Source organism: Tympanuchus pallidicinctus, unplaced genomic scaffold, assembly GCF_026119805.1.
Source record: "Tympanuchus pallidicinctus isolate F22 unplaced genomic scaffold, pur_lepc_1.0 scaffold2, whole genome shotgun sequence".
Taxonomy (NCBI): Eukaryota; Metazoa; Chordata; class Aves; order Galliformes; family Phasianidae; genus Tympanuchus; species Tympanuchus pallidicinctus.
The window spans coordinates 48,286,430-48,302,564 of NW_026294721.1; the positions used below are offsets into that span (position 1 = coordinate 48,286,430).

The window sequence follows — 16,135 nt, forward strand, 5'->3', positions numbered from 1 at the left end:
AGTTATAACACTGTGATTGTCACCAGACCAAACAGTAAATAGACACTGCTGCTGAACATATGAATATGGAATGAGCATATTCTCACTTCTGTACTGTAACCAGAATTTTGAACTGACACTTTTGTTACCCTTAATACTATTAGTGCTAATGGAAAAGTGCCAAAATGTCAAACCATTTTCCACAGACATTAATACCAGATGTCTAGAAATGAGGATTAAGAAGTTTACTCTATATTTCTTATTGGATTTCTGACAACTTCACCTTTCCATTTATATAAGTCATGAAAAAAATACACGCTGAGCCCTTTCAGGTGATCTGGTAAAATTTTGTTAAGGATGTATCTTTTAATTCTTGTCAATTTTCCTCTCTTTCCTACTGAAAGAAAGAATGCCCCCTGCCTTCATATCTAATCTTGTGCATAGCAGGGAGTAAAGAAAACAAACTACATAACTTTTTTAAAAAAATAAAATCATGCTTGCAGAATTCTGCACTATTTTCTCCAAAACTACATGTCTAGGGCATTTTCTGAGATTTTTAAGAGATTCCCATTTTAATAACTTTGCAATGGATCCCAAGTGGAAACAACATTGTCCGGAGAGTGATTATATTATTTGACTGTGTCTGAATAGAGACAAGTAGAGAAATCATTAAAAAAAAAAAAAAAAAAAAAAAAAAAAAAAAAAAAAAAAAAAAGAAATAGGTGAAATGTTCTGAAGTATAAGAACCAGAATTTCTACCTGGACTACACTTGAAAGAATCTTTGTAGAAAACATAGGAAGGCTATATTGAGAAAACAGGAAAGACTAAAATAGATAGATAATATTCCATCAGGTGATTTGCTGTATGTAAGTAAATGCAACCTCGTTGTTTTTAAAACCATTCACAATACATACAAACCTGGTGGTAGAGAAAAGTTCTGAATTTCTGTAAGTTTACAGAACAGTGAATTTATCAAAGGTAAAATCTTGAAACTAAAAAGAAATCTATTTTAAAAAAAAAAACATTGCATTAAAAATCCCTCAACTTTTAAGTGTTATAAATAAATAAAAAGAACAAACGAACAAAAGATAACAAACAACTCATTATGGTAGATTGCCTTCTATTTTATAAAATTTGACCAAGAAATTGAAGTGTGAGTTACTTGTTCACATTAACACCTATACTCCGAAAATTAAAAAGTTACAAGGAGAAAAAATACTTTTGTACTCCTCCACAACATCACATGCATTTATGTCTCAAAAGAATCATTGCCTTCTAATAACTTGAAGCAGGTACAACTTTTCATTCTGCTGCAAAACTGCTCTCCCTTAATGACAAGATTCATTTATCAATATTTGCTTTTTTACTATAGCAATAGTAAAAGATCTAAAAGAAAGAGGGAAAGACGGATAGATAGAAAGAATGAAATTCTTGACAACTGTATATTAAACAGGAACAAACTAGAAACAAATGGTGCCTTCTTGCACTGAAGTTGAAAATTTTTGTTTAAAAAAAAATGTCAAAAATATTAGGTAGCTTATTAGATGACACAGTAAGATTTTTGTTTGCCTTGTTTGTAAATATACCTATTTCTTGAAGAATGGTGATAGAATTTAAATGATAATAAAATCTGAGCTAATGTAGTCACTACAAAAGAGATTCAATATCAGTGTCATATAACTGGACATATAAGAAGGAGCAACAATAAAAATATAAAGCATCATCGTAATAGGAACATTATATGAACCTGTACAGAATGAAGCTTTTCAATACAGAAGTGACCTGTTAGTAGAGAGGATGGAAAGAAAAAGACTTGTCCCTTTTTTAGCTCCTTTATCATCTTCCTGCTCCCAAAGTAACAAATCTTTTCTAAAGTAAGGGAGTTTAAAGGTGAATCAATGAAAGAGTGCTTTACAATTTTGTGCCATTTATTTGTCTACAAGAGGGACCATGATCCAATGTAAGAGTCCACAACGCAAAGCAGAATGCTTTCCACTCTGTTTAGTAGAATATGTTGGTATACCATCTACAATATCTTACAGAATTTTGCTGTTTTTTTTTCTTCAGCAAAAGACATTTTCTTGTAGTTTGGTCATGAGATGAAGTAATTTCAGCTATCCCTAGTGAAGAAATATGCAGCCTAAAATAAAAGAAATATTCCTAATATTACACACTTTCTATAAACAAAATGTTACATTCTACATCAGGCACTGTAAATTCCTGTTTAAAAAAAAAAAAAAAGAATTTTAAAAAATTACTTGTGAGAAATTATACATTTTTAAAGCCCATCATATTTTTATAATTCTGCTTATTTTAAAATCTTACCATATGTTTTTCAGGAGATGCAGACATATGGTTCATGTAACAATACCATCTGTCTGATAATATTTTGTTGTACATTACAACAATAACAAACATTTTTAATTTGTAAAGGAAATCAAATTAAATTATTTTTCCTCTTACTTTTTTTTTAAAATATTTTTAATATTTTTTATGAAATTTCTGAAAAAAAAACTTATAAATTCCCGAACAGTTTAGTATTTCAAACAAAGTTTTACAGAGTATTTTACAGTTATCAAAAGCATGTATTCATTATTGTGGAAGAAAACTACTGTCCTTTGATAAAGCATTAAAAAAAAAAAAGTAAATTAAATTAAAAAACAAAAGCATACATTCAAATCACAATGTACTTAAGCTGTTTTTTCTTCTCTAACACATTTACAACTCTGTCTCATTCCTGATAATGTACTGAGTGTCATTTTTACCCTGTGATATTTAGTTTTCTATTGAATCCAGAGGGAAATGAGAGATGAATCACAAACAAACCCATGTGAAATTCAACTTCCTTAAGACAAGACTGCATTTACAGTGATGAAATGGGAATGATTCTGTATCCTTCTTTTAACTCATGCTGTGATAAAGAGTCAGAGTTAAATTCAACTGTGTTAGGCTTTCCTCTGTATAAATTACTTCTCCTATATGCAAAGGTGTAACCATTCAGGATAATTTCCTCAACACAGACCCATAGAATAGCAAAAAGGTACAATGGCTTTTTTACTTTGCATTAACATAATGGCCAAACATCACAGAAAAAATATATGAGTCTGACCTCATTCAAACAGTGTAGAAGACAGAGACTTTTGGCAAGGACACAATTAGGAAAAAGAACAGCTGCGTCTAGAACAGACTTTAACCATCATAAATATAGGGAATTTAAATTTGTCAAAGCCAAAAATGGTGAAGTCTTTACTACAAGTGTTAAAGGCATGCGCGCATCTAAAATGGGACAAAGTAAGAAGTAGCAATTTTACTGATAACTCGAATGTCCAATGAATCCAAGAGAACATGAAAATGGAATATAACCGATAATCTGATCTACAATCAGATTATTCAGCTCTATCCACAATCCACAGAGTAAATAGCCAATAAGCTCGCTGAAAAGTGTTGGAGATCTGCATTTAAATCTATCTGAGGTCACTATCTTTCCTGTAGATCTCATAACCATCATACAAAAGAAGCAGAATTTAAGTCTACTTTCATACTCAAACTATCTGGTAAACTTCAGCGAGAATAGGACGGTAAACCACAGCTTTTGTGAGGCACAAAATCACCTATCGATTGGTGAATGGCAAGCTGGTTATGAGCCAGCAATGTGCCCTTGTAATCCAGAAAGCCAACCACATCCCTGGCTGCATCAATAAAAGGAGGCCAGCAGGGTGAAGGAAGAGATCCTATCCCTTAGCTTTGCACTGTGAGACCTTACCTGGAGTATTATGTCCAGATGTGGCGTCCTCAGTACAGGAGAGATGTAGGCCCATTGGGTCCATGGACCTTCAAAAGATCCCTTCTAATTCAAATGATTCTATGATTCTTTGAGTCTATGATTATGGTGAAATTATTACACTGCATTTGAAGTGGTACTAAGGGAGAATATTCAATAACACCTTTTCACTCAAGTCTTTAAAAAGTATTATTTGTTCATAATGATTATTAAGGCACTTATTCAACAACAATTGCATAAGCACTGTGTTAGCTTTGAGTAAGATTTTTCTGGATTTCAGTGATGTAGGTAAAAGGCATATAATATATGGTTCCTGATGTAAAAGATCTACAGTCTAAGATAATCTAAAATAGTCACTAGTCTGCACGTGTATTCCTTCATTTGAATGAAAATAATAGCCTAGTAAAAGTCCTTATTTTCATAACTAATATTGACGACTAATCTCATCTCAACTTTCATGCCGATGGAGCTTTTTTTTTTAACGTCTGTACTGATTTCTATAGTGTTGGTTTTGTTTTTTTTTCCACAACATCTTCAAATTGATGCATTAATGAAAGAAAAATCTTCTGTCTTAAGAAAAGACAAGTGTGTATTTCGTGCTACAGGCAATAACCATAGTGAGGAAATCATCTAATAAATAACAAACCAAGAGAAAAAACAGTTCTCCCTTAAACAATTGTTAGGTCTGTAGACAAATTAAATCACATCTCACAAGTTCACACAAATATAGTAATCAAAGTAGTTTTTCTGAAGGAAGAAAAGTATCTTAACTTCCTAGCTTAGAACTCCTCTTAATTAAGTACACTGGCTGTATCACAGGTAGCTTATGTGATAAAACACAGTGTTTCTCTTTTCCTTTACTTGGTTGAAAGATAGCTTAGATCATATCTCTCTCTTTCATACGCAGTTTTTATGGCTGACCAGAAGTCAGAATAGTTTTCATGTTAATAAGTTGTGGAAGTTGATTTTTCAGCATTTCCCAGCATTTTTCCTGTCCAGGACATTCCATACAGTCTTCTTACGGGGCAAAAGCTTATTTTCTTCTCTTTTTCAAAAGCTTTCTTGCCTCTAGATAGGACTAAATTTGTATTAGTTCCCTCTGGAGCACAGTACTCAAGTACATGTTTGATTTTGAATCAGCACCTGTTATGTCCCTAAGCAACAAGTGCAATGAATACAATGAATATTGGAAGAAATACTGGAAATGATTATGAGTTCTTTCCTGTAATCATAGCTAAGTTTGCAGGTCTAATTTATATTTGTTCTGAAGGATAATTGAAGATTTGGGCTTTTTCCCTGAGAGAATGTTTTAGCATATATATGTATGCTAAAATACAGCTCTTGAACGCATGTTCCCGTGTCAATTATTCAAAGAAATTTTGGTTTAAACTTACTGGAATGGACAAGAGAATCCAGAATGGTTCTTGACTTTCCAAAATGCTCATGGAAGTTATAAAAAGTAACCTTACTTAAAAACATATACAGAAGCTATTCCTAATGCTGTGGCATTTGGTTTTAAGATTATTTTTGTAGTATTGTCAACATTTGCATGTGGCTATATGGCCTTTAAAATGCTACATAACAGTGAAGTCAGTCAACTTACTTTGGAAAAGGGGTTCTGAAGCATAAAGGAGAGGAAAAAATGCACAGGAAATAATCTTGCTAATATCTAGGTGCCATGATTATTTACCTGCTTGTAAAAGAAACGCTATGATTTCTTTGATCTTTTCATACATTGTTATTTTTTTTTTTTTTTTTTTTGCAATTCCATAAAAATGACTGGTAGAATCCTTACCCAGGTAATTTTATTAACTTTATATCTTTTTTCTTGACTAATAAGTGCAGGTAAGTGCAGGCAAAAGACCAAAGAGTACAGATTATGTTGTTAAAAGATGGCTTTGATCTAGAGAGACAGACTATTTAGTCATTCTCTGATTCATTATCATTAATATTCTCATTATGATATCCTAAATATCCTAATCCAATGTAGTAGTAAATCTTACAGGGTTAACTTTTAAATGCTCAATAAAGAGTGTCATCAGTTTTCAGTAACAGCCTGAAGTTCACATGTTTAGTAATGACTTTTTCAAGTCAAATATTAATTTCATAGATATATTTTTGCAAATAATGAAAGTAGCTGTTTACTAAAAAACTTAAGGATATTTTTACTAATCTTTAGCAAAACTGAGTGCTTATTTTTATATGCATTCATGCTGAAAAGAGTTTGCAGTGGCAGGAGATGATTAATCATTAAGGCTTATTGTACTACAACAGTACAATGAAAAGTTGCACCAAGAATACAAATTTAAAAGGCTGAGGAGCAATCCAAAGTCACTAAAAGCAACACAATCACTTCTCTGCTTACTGCTCAAGTTTTTGCTCTGCTAGTGTCTCCAAGAGAGGACACAGCTTGCCCTGAGAGTGCTTTGACTTGAGCAGTTGAATTTCCTGAATGACCGTGTTCATCTATTGAAGCTGCTTACTTTGCCTTGAACTAAATATCCTGGAGAAAGGGGAAATTGTGTGACTATGGATACAGAAAGCTAGTTATTTTATTTCAGGGAATTTGTCTAACAAGGCCAGGATGTAGATCTACTTTCTGCAGCTTGACAAGAAGTTTCTCTCTTCTAGTTTGTCACAGTCAGTTTCCCATTAGGGAAGTTTATTCACTGTCCTATCTTTTTGTTGCTTGAAGTGATACTTCTGTTGGTCATAAGCCTTATGTTCTCAGTGGTTGCTGGCAGATATTTGAAAAAGCAGTAATAAGCATTCCTTCCAGCAAAGGATTTTCACAATTCTGCAGAGGAACCTGCAATTCATGCAGAAGAACAATCTCTTGTGTATAATACAATATTGATGATGGAAAGATCGTGGACTCCAGATACTGGTTACTGCCCTTTACATTACCATTTCCCTTGCCTGAGTAGATGCTATAGTCACTTCTGTGACAGATTTCCCTCCCGTCTTCTTAATGCTTAGAAACTCTAAGTGAAGAATCAAATCTGGGGTAGGGGAGAGAGCACACAGATGCGCTGAACTTATTCCTTATGCATATGGGAATGCACAAGATGCGCCAGCCTTGCTGACATTTCCGCTGACTATATTTGTGTATTTTGCAATAAAAGAAATTCTACATTTTTAACAAAACATTAGTCCCAAAAATGCTCATCTATGATCCACTTTCCTACAGCTTTTATGTTTATTTTTAACAGTTCAGTTAATGTTAATGTAAAACATTACTTACAGTAAGATTTAGGGTTTTGAACTACTGTGATGGGTTGATCTTGGCTGGCTGCCGGGTGCCTATCCAGCTTCAATCTCATTCCTGTGTTTGACAGCGGAAGAAAATAAGGTCAAAAAGACTGTACGTTGAATTAAATACAGGAAGATAACTTATCAGTTGCAGCAAAGGAAAACATCATGCTGACACTTTTTTTCAGTCAGTTAAAGAAACATGCATCTTAAAACAAAATAAGCATTTAAGGCAATACAAATACAAAATCGAAAATCAAAAAAGCTACATTTTTAATTCTTTCAACTTATATACTTAAGTCCCTTCAAGAGCACAATTTCATATTTAACTTCAGACTTTGTGATTCATCCTCCCAATTAAAAAAATGAGCATTCTTTCATTTTTTCCAGTAGTTTTGCAAAATTGTTCTCTGATAAGAAAACAAGAACAAAAATTTGATATCCATTAAGGCAATCGTGTGAGGCATATGTGGGTTCAAAAAGTGATTTGACTTTTGAAAGAATAACACGTCTTTGACATAACATCCTTTTAAAGGAAGGCTGAGCCTAGAAGCTCAGGACTTACTGTGTTTACTGAAAATTACATGAAACTTGATAGTGATCCACAGTAACTGAAAAGGACAGGAAGATTCTGTTTCATGATTTTTGGATTAAACCATATCTAAACAAGGTTATACTAAATTATGCCAGATATATAGCTATAAAGGAAAAATGTCCACAATTATATGTAAAGCTATTGCAAAAACATAGCAGCTGTGATGACCTCTGTCTGGAATGGAGAATTCATATGAAAGAGAAACAGAAACTTCCACTGAAATTGAAGAAAATTCCATAGAAAATACTTTTCAGTGCCAGACAAAACCAAAAATATTCTTTCTTAAGGAAATATAGCATCATAATGGAGGAAAGTGTATCACTATGAAAGTGGATTTTACCTGCATAGTTTCTCCAAGTTTATTTCAAAAGGTTTCTTTTTTAAAAATCACTAACATCAAACGTTTTATTTCCTCTTATTTTATATTGTTTCTACCAGCAAACAACAAAATCTTTTGCACAGTTCTTGCTAATATGAAATATATTATAACATATTTGCTCTGACCCTCTAAGGGAGTTATGTATAAATGGGAGGCAATTCTTTAAAATGAATCTAAATAATCATCCCTTGATCACTTCGCACTTCATAAATCAGAAACAGATGAAACTCAACTTCTCTGTTTGCTTATTGCTGAACTGAGTGTGGATATAGAAACAATCAGTAAAAAACTGATACTGTTACAGCATTTTTTATTGTATTTGTATTGAAATACTTGTTCTAAGTATTCAGTACTGTATACACTTGAAGGATTAAAGCATTTGTGTCATATAAGGCACACTTCATTGAAGTTTCACAAAAACATGAAGGGTATTTTTCAAAGTGTTAAGTATTTCACATGTACATCTTATGTACATAGACCATAGTATGTATCATACCAAATGCATATAAAGAGATGACTTATATTATAGCATTTTGAGTATTCCAAGAGTACGCATTTAGAAGTCAGGAAACTACAGAATCACAGCCTTAACAGATCATGCGTACTTCTTCTGTTTATTGTTGTACACTCTTCAGCTTCGTGATAGTATAATAATATTTTAAGATTATTCTATCAGCATGATTGCCTGTCATTTAATAATACTCAAAGCTAAACTATGTTTCTGTTAGACCTTTTAATGCATACCTCTAGTCCTTATTTAATGGAGTCAAATCAAATTCAAAAGACCAATTTATTAATTTTTGCAGCATACATTCCTGTTCCAATCTGAAAAAATCTTCACAAGTATTATCCTCTTATTGAATTTATGTTCACAGTGGTCCTCAGAAATAAGATGAATATTATTATGTCAGCTTTACAGATGTGGAAATGAACCGTAGAGACATTTCGTAGCTGAGGAAGCATATGCAGATACCCAGTTTGTAGAACCTGATTTAACAGTATGAACACCATGTTATGTTCAAATTATAACTGTTGTACCATGGAGTCTTAGTATTTATATAAGTGTTGCTACTGGATCTCAGACAATGGAAAAATGAAAGAAAATGAAATTTCACTTTGCTGTAAAATTACTTTTCACTTTTATCACAAACGAACCTAGCAGAAGTAATAAATTCATCTCAGCGTAAACTCTAGTTTAGGATTTTCAAAATCTGTAGATGGATTACACTGTTTCGGCAGCCTGGATTGGTTCATCAAGCTGAAGCATTCTGGGTCTTCTAAGGGATTCAGTAGTACCCACGGGTTCTCTTGCTCCCAAGTGTACTATGAACAGTCAAATACTACTCAATAAGTTTACTTTTATCAAAGCAATTCAGCACCGTAGCTCAGTCATTAGCACCTAGTTTTTGACATCTTATTTTTTAAGCCATTGTTGAATTATATGCAAAAATGATGCCTTCACATTTTAGCTAGATTTGCCTTGATCTCAAAATACAGAATGTTGTCTTTTTTTTAAGAACCAGCATTTCCACCACTGAAAACATACTTTAATTTAGGTAAGCTGAAACTCAAAACATTTACAGTTTTACTACTGCGCTTCTTCATTAAATACTTTTAAATTAGTAAAGCCCTCCCTCTTTGTACAGATTTTAACAACTTCTTGCCAAGGCTTTTCTTTCAGCATGTTCAAGTATAGTCTGAAGGGATTAAACTTTCTCTGGCCATTACTTTTTCTGCTTGAAGTGAAGGCAATTATTTTGCCCCTGAGGACTGTTTTAAGGGTTTCCTACAAGCATTACCAATGAGACCTCTTGATTCTTATTAATTTGCAGGAACTTTTCATTCCTATTTCCATGACATATTTGAAAGGTGAATCTTATAAAAGAAATTTGTTAAGCTGCCATGAGCTAGTGGTCTGGTGCTTTTTGTAAAGCTTGTGAGAAAGTGATATGACAGAAATTCTTCAGAATATTATATTGTAGTACGCTCAGCAAAAGAGATGGAAGCCTATTTTGGACTGCATAAGAAAAAGCAAATATATTTTCTGGTCTGACAGTGCTGTCTTTCTAGGCATTTGTCAGGCCTCTTATTAGAGGGTTACTCTTTTCTGAGCTTTTTCACACTGAGTTTTAAGCTCATTTAAAACCTTCTACTCCTATGCCTTGGAACAGATCATGCAGGATGTTGAAACAGGCAGCTTATATGTTTTAGAGCTGCAGGTTTTCCTATGGAGCTGGAAGTGAACAATGTTCAAATTTCTACAGGAACGTTAGGAACTTTCTGTGTGGAGGATGCATATTTCCACTATGTATATCCAAACATATGTACATTTCTTCTGAATCTGTATGGAATATGATGTGTGACTGCACCTTATATAACAAATGGGTCCCAAATGCTGAGTGCAAACGTGAGTTGAGAAACAAAAGAGTGTAAATAGTTAGAATTACCTGAAAAATTCAAGGACATAAAATTACTCCAGGAGAGTAATTCCATTTTCCAGAAATACATAACTAGGTTACTTTCACTGCCTAGGACACAGAAAAGTACATAGCTGCAGATTTTTACCTTCCACTGCTGTATGTATTTATCAATTTGAAAAGTTATTGCAAAGGTTTTAAATAGAAAGGGAGAGGAGAGAGGGAAGAGAAAATTATATTTCCCTTTCCTTCTCCAAATAAAGACAAAATCCTAGCTAAATTCATAAATATTTGTCAAATTATTCTTCAGTAAGTGAATCTAAGCTTCTTCGTATAGGCTTCCCACAAGTCTTTGTGAAAAAGCTCTGCTGAAAATAGTCAAAAAGAAAAAACACTCAGAATTCAACACGTGTTTCAGTATACATTCAGTATTTTCTCTTCATTAGACTCATAAAGCATAGATTGCAGACGTCTGATAGAATTGTCTTTCACAGCACTCTGAGGATCATCTTTTTTCCCCCCCACACCAAACTTGCTTCAGTTTGGTATTAAGAAAAATACAATTTTCAGTGCAGTTAAACAATACTAACTGATAAGTCTATATAGAAATAGTGACATGAGACTCATTGGAACATGAAGAACATCTACATTTGTGTTACTGGAAATGGGTTTGTGCGAGAGAGCAGCTGGAGGATCAGATAAGATGGAAGATGGAAAGCAATTAGAAGCAGGAGAAAACATGTATTGACCCCATAGAAAGGAATAATCTGTGAATATGGAGAGCAGGTGAAAATGCTAGAACAAGCAATTCTGGAGAAAGGAGGTGAGGATATGGTGGTACTGTGTGTGATGTGGACCTTGGCATGCATAACAGAAGTCAGCAACGTACAAAGGAATATAAGTTGGCAAAGGCACTTAGGAAGAAAGAGTTATTCGTATTTAACTGGGAAAAACAGAAATAAAACTTTTTATTAGAGCCTACTCTGCTTTCAAGATGGAAAGAACACTCCATTTTCGAACTCTTCCTTTGTTCTTTTTACCTGTGAAGAGTAGTGGTAAAATATATTGTCTCTGTCTACACAAAAGTTTAGAGAAGCTCACAAGAGAAGACAAAGGACAGATAAGAACAGCTAAAATTCTGCCTCTGCATGTGGTTAGTAATAGTTATTTGGAAAGAGTGTGAGAAGCATGAAAAACTATAAAGATATTGGAAATGTATGCTCTAAAAATGGAGTCTATATTCATATTCTGTATAAGGGAACATTCTGCATAATGGAACAACTGAAACTGATTTCATTACTATCAAAAGAAACAAGAAGTGTAACTTGTAACGAGCAGCTTTCTATCAATATAATATAAAATTAATAAAAGTAGATCTGAAGCAAACAGATGTAAGAAATTGTCATCTTTGTGAGTGAGAAACTAGAGAAAAAGACTACTTCAGTGAGCTGAATACATCCACAAAAAAAAAACCACACTGAATTAGAAAGACCCTGTAGTTAGAACATTTTATACAGTTTTAAAAATATTCTATGCTGCATTTTTAAAATTATCAGTCATGAAAATATGACTAAATTATTCAAGCTAGTCTTCATACAAGCTTTTTCTAACTATCCTAAAAGTTTATACTTCCTACTGTTTGCAGCTGTCACTGATGCTCACCAAAATATATGTATTGTGAATTATACATATATATATATATATACACACATATATATATACACACACACCTGTGAAGAGATTTTTTCCCCTACTTTTTGTCTCTTAAATAAGGTAAATATAGCAGGTATACACTTTTTTCTTTAAGTTCATTCCTAAACCTATAGTATACATTTTAAAAAGAAAAGAAAAAGAAAATGTTGAACATCTAAACAACTAGGCATCTACACAGAAATATAGTGCAACATGTAACAAGCAGGGAACTGTAGCAAGAGGTTATCACACATGAAGAGTTCGGAGCCAGTTAAAATTCAAATTAAGTCAACTATGATTTGTAGAGGGAAAAAGGATGAATACATGTCCAGCAGCCTTTTGATAATGCCAACAATGAAAGTCATGGATCATGAAAACATCAGGAAATAAGAATTTCTAAAATGTATTATCTTTGATGTTGTATGGTTAGGTTAGAATTCTTTCATCTTGAGCAGAAGATGAAGGATAGGAATTGCTTCCGTTTCCTACATGTCTCTTAAACATGAGGGCTATAGACAGGTTTCAGAAAGTTCATAATCTCAGATTCTCAGATGTTTGGAGCTGAACAAAGATATTTTTACCTGTCTCCTGTCAGCTTTGCCCTTTTGGACAGCCACATACCATGTTTCTTGTCTAAGAAGTTCTGGTAGCAATGACATAGTGGGTGAGGTGATCACAGGTTCCTTTAGAAAAAATCTGACATGAAATTGAAATGAAGGTTGCTGCGCTTTGCAAATATTGATGAAACCTATCTTGTCTCTGTCACACCATACCTGACAGAAATAACTCACCACAGGAGTTAAGCATTCATCAAGTACAAATGGGTCAGGTACTTAAATCACCTGAAAATAAATTTCAAAAGTTTTTCAAAGAAACAAAGTAATAATGCATTACTTAATTGGAACAAAAACAGGTGATTAGGGTGATTGTACTGGTAGAAATAATTTAATAACAGCAGTTTTTTAAACATAGAGTAGCATTTGTTATTAGCTGGAGTTTGAGGCTTCTGTGGCATACATATGTTTACATCTGTAATAAGAACTTGCAGGTATATATTACTGAATAAACCTTGTTATCAAACTAAAAGAGGACCCAGATGTGTGTTAAGAAGTGCTGAGGAAAATGCAAGACTCCTGAAATAAAGCGTAACCCCTGCTCAGTTCTCCTTTTAGCAGTTTTGCAAACAATTCAGTGAAAAAAAAATTAGTTTACATGTTTCATAGAGGATCAGCAGCCTTTTTCGGGAGCAGCAGAAATTTAAGGAAGCAATAGACAAAGACAGTCAAACAAGAGTCTGCTTTGATAATACAGTTGACAAATTCTCAATAAGTCTCTGGCCAAGTTAGACACAGACAGCAATGAATGTGGAAGTGAAAACAGTCTTTGTCAGGATGATGTCAGCTGGAACAGGAAAAAAATCCATCAGCTTTGAACCTGAAGACTGAGATTGAGAAATGCAGTAGCTGTTTGTTCAATTATACTCATCACCGGATTTCTTCGGGACTTTCGTATTGCTGAAAATACCAAAGGCTATATTAACCTTTGTAGTATAAGGCTATGTCTCAAAAGTAGAATGGTCAAAAAACCTCTTGATAATCAGCTGGTAGAAATAAAGGTTAGGAGAAGCGATTCAAAGAAATTTATGTTCCTGTTTGGTTGCTGACACAGTCTGAGTAAAAATTATTGGCCATAGAGGGAGGAAAAGCAAAATATACTGTTTTGATTCAGAATGCAGGGATTCATTCAACATGTATTTCTAATATTTATGGCTTAAAAAAATAAATCTGAAATCGTACAAAGGGATCCCAGCTTTTTACTTATAAAATAGTCACACACATAAAGCAGAATCACTTGTGCTTTTTAGTCCCCAATCTTTTGAAATGTCAACATGCCTATCCTTATATAGCAGTTTGCTTTTTAAAGTCTGCTTTCGAATTACGTGGTCTCCTCAGGCTAACAGGGAAACTACTGAAATTATAGCATAATAAGCCATCTGCAGACCATCCAGAACAGACCTAAGAGAGGTGAACAACCTACTTGTGGACTTCAAAAAAACACAAATTCAACTTCCTAATTTAAGTACAGATAATCAGTTTCCTAATCTAGCCACATACGTTCTCCATAATTCTGCGCTGTGAAAATGTATTCTAGGCTAGCAACTGGTGTGATAATTAAGAGATCTATTATTCAAGGAGTTAAGTACATATAAAAATCAATATTTCACAGGCTTGCTACAAACTAAAGAAAAGTAGAGTGGATGTTGATCTTCGTGTTGTAGAGAAAAGAGACAAACAAACAGCATGAGATATTAGAAAATGCACAAAAATTTTACACTAACATTTTCAACTCCTGAGAAATATCCTATTAATGCTTACATATGGTATTTTCTAAATCTTACAAAAAAATTTTATAATTTTATTTGTTAATGAATCTCAATTTTTTTCTACTATTGTCCTAAAACGAGGATTACAAGATGATAGAGAAATGTAGACACCTTTTTCTATTTTCAAAAGTAAACCATTAAATAACAGCACAGCTAGAAAAAGATCACAACATACAGATTCATATGCAAATATGAATAATAAATTACCTTCAAGAGCAAATGGTTTTCTCCCTCAAGCACGCAGGATAAGCTGAAAGATCTGAAGCTGTGTAAAAACTAGCTATATTGATTACTATATGTTAATGACTAATGAAATGAAGAAACATTTCAAAACAAAGAAAAACTTTCAAGAACAAGACTCTGAAAACGCACGCTTACAAAATTCACTAAAATCTTTTTACATATCTAGTAGAAATCAAATATTAAGTTACTCATTTTGACTACTTTGTTGTTTTGCTATCAAAAAAGTGATTTTTTTTTAATTCAGTAAGTTTAATTTTTGAGACTTCTTGAGCTATAAGAAGCTCTTATGATCCTCCTCACGTTATGGTACTAGAAAAATTATTCAATGAGTTTTAGTTTTTCTGTCTGTGAGACAAAGTTGTCAGCACGTTCTCGTTAGGTACCTATGCATAGCTGTCTAATTAACAAATGTACAGTTAGAAGAGCAGTATAGTTAAGATAGTATTTTACAGGTTTATATTTAGAAAGATCACTGTGGCAAAAAGAGACAATGTTCACCTACATCCTAAGCTTACAGTACACACATATATACATACATATATGTATATATTTTATATATATATATATATATATATATATATATATATATATATATATACATATATATAAAAACCTCCAAAAGAAGATCTCTCCAAAAGGAAATCTTTTACTAAAGGCAGTCAGCCCTTAAATGGGGTCTAGGAGAGGTGGAGACAGGCTCCACCCTTTCTGGTCATGCAGCTGAATTGCCTTCACCTGTGCTCCCATGGCTGACTGAGTCCTTGCCTCAGGTGATCAATCAGTGATTCAGACCTTAACTCAACAGTTCCTAAACAATATCATAAAGAAAATTTAGAGGATATGAAATTACTGTTAATCTTTCGTCTCAGGGACAGCTTGTCCATACATAAAAAAGACTTAAAGATGAATCATCAGTATTTGTAATTCAGAGTTGATGTGGTCAAATGCAGTATGCCTAGTTTTAAAGAAAAAATATACTATTTCATTTTTTTCTATATATCTCCTCCATTTAAAGCATTTTACATATAAATAATATAGTATATTATTTCTAATTATTTTCCCACTGCCAAATCACAGAATTGCAGGAGCTGAAAGGGATTTCCAAAGATCATCTAGCCCAGCCCCCTGCTAAGTTAGATTCTTTGAAGTAGGTTAAACAGGAAAGCATCCAGGCAGGTTTTTAATATCTCCAGAGAAAAAGACTCCACAACCTCTCTGGGCAGTCTTTTCCAGTGCTTTGTCATCCTCAAAGTAAAAAAGTTCTTTCTCCTGTTTAGATGAAATCTCCTGTGCTCCAGTTTGTGCCCACTGCCCTTGTCCTGTTGATGGGCACTATTGCAAAGTACCTGGCACCATCTGCTTGACTCCTGCCCTTTAGATACTTATAAGAATTGATAAAATCCCACCCAGTCT

At 33.3% G+C, this 16,135-nt stretch overlaps 1 long non-coding RNA gene across 3 annotated transcripts; it reads right to left on the reverse strand.

Moving 5' to 3' along the window:
- Positions 1 to 1,221: 1,221 nt before the first annotated feature.
- On the reverse strand, positions 1,222 to 14,827 carry LOC128080399 (uncharacterized). 3 transcript variants are annotated; one of them, XR_008206660.1, is made up of 4 exons: positions 14,687 to 14,827; positions 12,678 to 12,779; positions 7,006 to 7,086; positions 1,222 to 2,120 (listed from the first exon to the last, which is right to left on the reverse strand). It is a non-coding gene; the product is annotated as an uncharacterized LOC128080399 (long non-coding RNA). The 3 variants fall into 3 exon arrangements; XR_008206659.1 differs by lacking the exon at positions 1,222 to 2,120 and adding an exon at positions 6,260 to 6,570; XR_008206661.1 differs by lacking the exons at positions 1,222 to 2,120; positions 7,006 to 7,086 and adding an exon at positions 10,909 to 11,444.
- Between the last annotated feature and the right edge of the window lie 1,308 nt (positions 14,828 to 16,135).